Source organism: Talpa europaea, assembly GCF_964194135.1.
Source record: "Talpa europaea genome assembly, chromosome: 12".
NCBI classification, from domain to species: Eukaryota; Metazoa; Chordata; class Mammalia; order Eulipotyphla; family Talpidae; genus Talpa; species Talpa europaea.
The window spans coordinates 69,118,106-69,124,115 of record NC_140079.1 but is presented as its reverse complement, the minus strand read 5'-3'; positions in this window follow the sequence as shown (position 1 = coordinate 69,124,115).

The window sequence follows — 6,010 nt, the reverse complement described above, 5'->3', positions numbered from 1 at the left end:
TTGAAGCTTTAGGTGTATCTGAAATGCCTTTAGAGCTGAAGCAGGAGTCTGGATACACAAGCATTCTGGCAGGGAGAGACAGAAAGTTCAAAAGACTGAATAGCACCTGAGCATCCTAGCCCCCTTTATACTGTTATGTGCCCGTAGTCACATAGCTGACATATTGTTGTGCATGCAAGGCCCATCTATTGTTTGCTGAATGTTGGGAAGGTGGAAAACATAAGTGACACATTTCAAGGTTTTGAAGGCGAAAAATAGCCTGAATTATAACCCGTTTTCCTTACACTCCACCCCCTCAGGGTTTTACTCACTGTACAATCTACATGTCATTCTTCTGCAAGTTTCCCTTGGGGAGGAATGTGGAGTATTTTACCCATAATTGGTAAAAGCAATACAAACTGTAACAAAATGCCACTAAGCCCTGTCCACATGTTTTTAGGTGTCAACAGGAGAGGTACAGCCATTTCCAAATCTGCAAGAGAGTCACTGGTCAAGAAAATGTCATCAGTGTAATGGTACAAGTGCACTGAGGATGGCCTCTCCCACCAGGCCAGATCAGCTGCCACCAACGCATTGCACAGGGTAGGGCTATGCAGGGATCCCTGCAGAAGTACAGCGAATGTCCATTGTCAGCCTTACAATGTGAAGGCAAACTGGTCTTGACTTTTCTAGCAATGGAAAAGAAAGTGTTAGCCAAATCAGCTAAAAAGTGGGATGCCTATGTGGCATCCCACATAGGGTGTTAGAATGCCAGAAGGGACCCAAATGAGGGTGAAGGGGCATTTTGCAGTGCCAAATCCCTCATTCCCACAGTAAAAGACTCAGCATCAGGGCAATGAGTGTGTAAATAAAACATAGCCTGCTACATTTCCAGTTTACAATGTACCTGCTCAGCATATGTTTGCCATTTACTCTCCATCTCTGGCACATTTCCCACATCAGGCCATATCATACATGGCAACTGTTATCCAATCCAATCCAATCCAATCCAATCCAATCCAATCCAATCCAATCCAATCCAATCCAATCCAATCCAATCCAATCCAATCCAATCCAGAATGTAATCAGCCTGGCCATACAGCCAGCTGCCCTGCAGCCATTGTTGCAATGATGGGACAGGGTCATCAAGGCAAGTTTCTCCATCTCCTGTGCTGTCATAAATGATCCCATCCACCCCCCAGGACCTGAAAATGTAGCAGTCAAGCTGCCATGGGTCCTCCTGGTTTCTGACAGAACGATTTATCCAAGTCCAGTAGTTCTGCTTAGGCGTATTGGTAATATGGTGAACTCCATCATCTTGGGTGGCCCCTAAGCTTGACCCCCCCTCCCCCACAGGGCCATGGCTGCCGTTGCTTCATCTTCTGTATCACCAGGTGAGCTCAGAGCAGGAGCCACCTTCCTCATGCTTTCTAGAGAAGTTTGGTGCCTCTGGAGTGGCAGGTTGGTGCCCCTAAATCTCCTCCAGAGTCCTCAAGTATTCCTTCAGTTCCTTATCTCATTCTGCAGTTGCTGGACTCTGGCTTCCTCTCTCAACATAGACTCTCACAGACCGGTGAGAAACACCTGTCTCACAGCACCTGCCACCTTGTGGGCATTATGCCTCTCCAAAGTCTCCTTTTCTATGCACAGGGCCTGTTCCACCTGCATCACAAATCTATCTACCTCTGGCCATTCATAGGGGGGTGCCCACAGAGAGAGGAGGCTGGTCACTGAATACCACCTACTACCCATGGTTGGCCACCAAAGGTTTCAGAGGCCTCCACACCTATCTGTTGAAGCCTGGCAACTACATCACTTGTTTTGAAACTGTCCCAAGCTAGACAGGTTCACTGTTGATTTGGGCAAATGGAAGAAGAGTCTTAAAACCTTAGGTTTATTGGATATGCCTTTAATGCTGAAGCAGGGGACCAGATACACAAGCAGTCTGGCAGGTAGAGACAGAAAGACTGAAAGGACAAAAGACTGAGCTCCTAGCCCTCTTTACACTGTTATGTGCCCATAGTCACATAGCTGACATATTGTGCATGCGAGAGAGCTGACATATTGTGCATGTGAGAGAATCAAGGGCAACAGAATATTCCTTTGCAGATTCCTGGATCTGCACAGGCTGTTTTGCATAAATAAATGCTTTTTGAACCTGAAAAGGTACTTGGGGACTTTGACCCATGCCCTCCTTTCCAATAAAAGCTTTATTTCTGGGGTCAGTTCAGTGCATTTTTTTCCTTAACCTTACTAATACAACTTAGCAAAATTAAATTTTTTTTAAAAAAGATTTATTTATTTGATGGGCATTTTCAGTATACTAGAGAACTATAACTTTGGAAGTATAACTTGGACTCAGAAAACTGTTTTAGTAATTCCTCTAAGCAGTCAAAGTATTCATAGTGTAAAGCAGGTTAAAGTGCTTTTGCTAGGCATTTCCAAGGCTAGGCTGGATAAACAGACATATAACACATGTCCAGGGAGGTTCTGTGGCTCATGTCAATTCATAGTGTCAAGCAAGCCATTTGTCAGACATCAAGATTGGAATTGCATTTCTGACCTCCTTAGTAGGACAGAAAGGCAGCAAAAATCATATTAATCATAACAACATCTAACACTGATAAGACATAGCACTAAGACACACTGCTCAAGCTTTATTCATTTTATCGTCACAATTTCTCTGTGAGGTACTATTAGCCACCCGTCACGGAGGAAGACACAGACACTTAGCTGGGTGGGGTGACTCGCCCTGTATGACATAGCAGCGAGAGGTAGGACTGGGATTTGAACCAAGTCCATCTGACTTTGGAGCCCGAGGTTTCCAGCAACTGTGTGCATGTAGATCCCTCTCACCATTTACATTTTTGGGAAATGAGAGTGAAAGAAGAGTTAAGGATGATGCTACTACAACTTTACTCAATGAAGGGCTGAGATGGGGCAACTGAAAGCTATTTACAAGGTAGCCTATACTGTATGAATTTTTGCTGTAACATAATATTAAAATATTTACTGTAGGTGAATAAGGAAATTCAAAAGGCTCACAAAAGAAAGAAAAAAGGGATACTTATCACCAACCATTGGCACTGTGGAGTTGTTTCAAATGGCACTGGCTTTCATGAGCTCTTCCTCTGCTTTTGCCACTCTGACTTGAATACCTACCAGCCACACTTCATGGTGCTTTTGAGGTGGCTAAATTGTTCCCTGTGCTTCTTTTTCTACACGGATTCATAAGGAGTAATTCTCAGAAAATAATGGATTTGAACTAGTGTTGGTGGGGAACTGGGTGCTTGGGGTGGTGTCTAGAGTGAGGATGGTACCCCAAGAAGTGTGGTATTTTATGTATATGTCTCATATATGGAAAGACTTAAAGATTCCACCAAAACAATTAGAGCTGAGAAACGAATTTAAAAAAAGTTGCAAGATGCAAAACCAATACACAAGAATCAGATGCATTTCTGTGTACTAACAATCAATGACTTATCTGAAAGAAATTGAGAAAGCAGTCCTATTATTAATAACATAAAAAGAATAAAATACAGAGGAATAATTTCACAAATGGGATGAAAGTCTTGTATACTGAAAACTACCATACCTTGAAGAGGAAACTGAAGGAGACACAGATAAATTGAAAGATACCTGTTCATGGATTGGAATAATTACTATCATCAAATTAAAAGCACTCTACAAATTCAATGCAATCTCTATCAAAATTCCAATGGCATTTTTTTTCAGAGAAATAGAAACCACAATCTTAAAATTTGTAAGAAAACAGAAAACTCCTGAATACCTTGCATAGGTTTTAGGTGTAGTTTCTCACCTCAGCAACTATATATATTCACACCATGCCCACACCAAATGGCAATCACCATCCACCACCAAGCTATTCCTTCTCCCCTTTTTTCCCTGTGGTCACCACCATTTTGTTGTCAAAGTCTAAGTGTTGTGTTTCATTGCTTTCATTTTTCTTTATATTGCACAAATGAGTGAAATTATGTGGTATTTGATCTTTTCTGTATGATTCACTTTACTTAGCACAATCCCTTCAAGTGCCATTCATTTTGTTGCAAATGGAAAGAGTCCATGTTTTCTAAATATGGCAAATAGTATTTCATTGAGTATAAATTCATCACATCTTAATCCTTTCATCTGTTATTGGGTATTTGGTCTGTTTCCATAGCGAGGCAATTGCAAGTAGGGCTCCATATATATAGAATTGCATGTATCTTTTTGAATGAGTGTGTTCATATTCTCTGGATAAATTCCAGAAGTGGGATTACTGATCATGTGGTAGTCCTATTTTTAATTTTTTGAGGGAGAGCAGTACTAGGGTGACTCCACCTACACCCCACAACTCCTGCACATGAGACAGAGACAGCCAAAGCATATACAGAGACAGCCAAAGCAATCTTGAGAACAAAGATGAATGTATTGTATTTCTGGATTACAAAATCTATTGCAAAGCTATCATAATGGAAATATTATGGTACTGACATAAAAACAAACATATATATCATGGAAAAGAATATAGAACCTAGATATTAACACATGCATAGAGTCAACTAATCTTTGAAAAAGATCCCAGGAATGCACAATGGGGAAAGTGGGTAGCCTTTTCAATAAATGATGCTAGAAAACCTGTATGTTCACATGCAAAAGGATCAAATTGGAAACTTATCCTACCCCATAAACAAAAATTAATGGAAAATGCATTAAATGTAAGCTCTGAAGCTGTAAAAATCCTAGAAGAAAATATAGGGGAAAATACAGGTAATTTTTATTTCCAATTGCACCTAAATTAATCTGGGGGTAAAAGGAGAATATCACACAGAATATTAGAATTAAGTTCAGACACAACTTAACGATACAAGTGACTGAATCAGAGGACAAAATATTAATTCTCTCTGATTATAAAAGTCTCTGTAAATGTTGGGAACATTTGCCACTATTCATCCCCATTTCTTCTTATATATTCTCTTATTATAGAATTTTGTAAATTACTATAGATTTCATTCTATCTGTTATTTTCTGATATCCCTAATTTTATTAGATTTTTTTAAAAAATTGAAGTAACATTAGTTAATAACATTATGTAGGTCTTGGGTATACAGCTTTATAAAGCTGTGTCTTGTATATGCTACATTATGTTCATCTGCAAAAGTCTAGTTTCCATCCTTCACCATACTTACAATTGATTTCCTTTTACCAGATTCCCTCTCTTACCCTTTCTACTTCCCATCACCCTGTGTCCTCCAATAACCACTATTTAGTTGATTTTTGCTTAAGAGTTTGTTTTTGTTTTGTTTCTTTAATCTGTCACATGTGAGTGCAATCATACAGTGTTTGTCTTTTTCTCTCTGACTTGTTTCACTGAGCAGAATTTCCTCTAACTCCAGTCACATTATTGCAAAAGGCAGGATTTCATATTTTTTTAAAATTTATAACATGGTAGTATTGCCTTACATATAAATTCTCTAGATATTTGTTAGAACATAAAATTATGATTATTTCTTGACAGCTTTTATTTTACCATTTTCTCTCCATGACACCCTCCATACCCTAAGAAAACCCTTCATCATACCTGAAATAATCTGCCACTTCAACACCTATGGTCTATACATATGACCCTAGTGGATATATTTTGATAAAGACATTTGTTTATTGTTAAATTTTCTAGACTATTTAAAGAGATCTTCTTCCCTAGCCTGAGTTTTAGATGCACACACAAGGAATTGCCAATTGCAAGTTGCTGACAAAATGTGTGTTTACTAGAGAGGGATGCCTAGAAGAACATGTGTATCTGAAAACATATGTTAAAAAAGTTAATTATATCCTTCTCAAGTAAAGCTTTACACAAACCACTTCATTTGAAATCACTGTGGAAGAAATCTCCAATTTTGCCAACATATATGTGCATAAGAAATTCTGGAATTATTAGATAATTCATGGCACTAGTCTAATCCCAAGCCAGCCATAAACACTCGCATGTACAATCTCTTAACTAGCATGTGCCACTGTAATGAGCACAGAA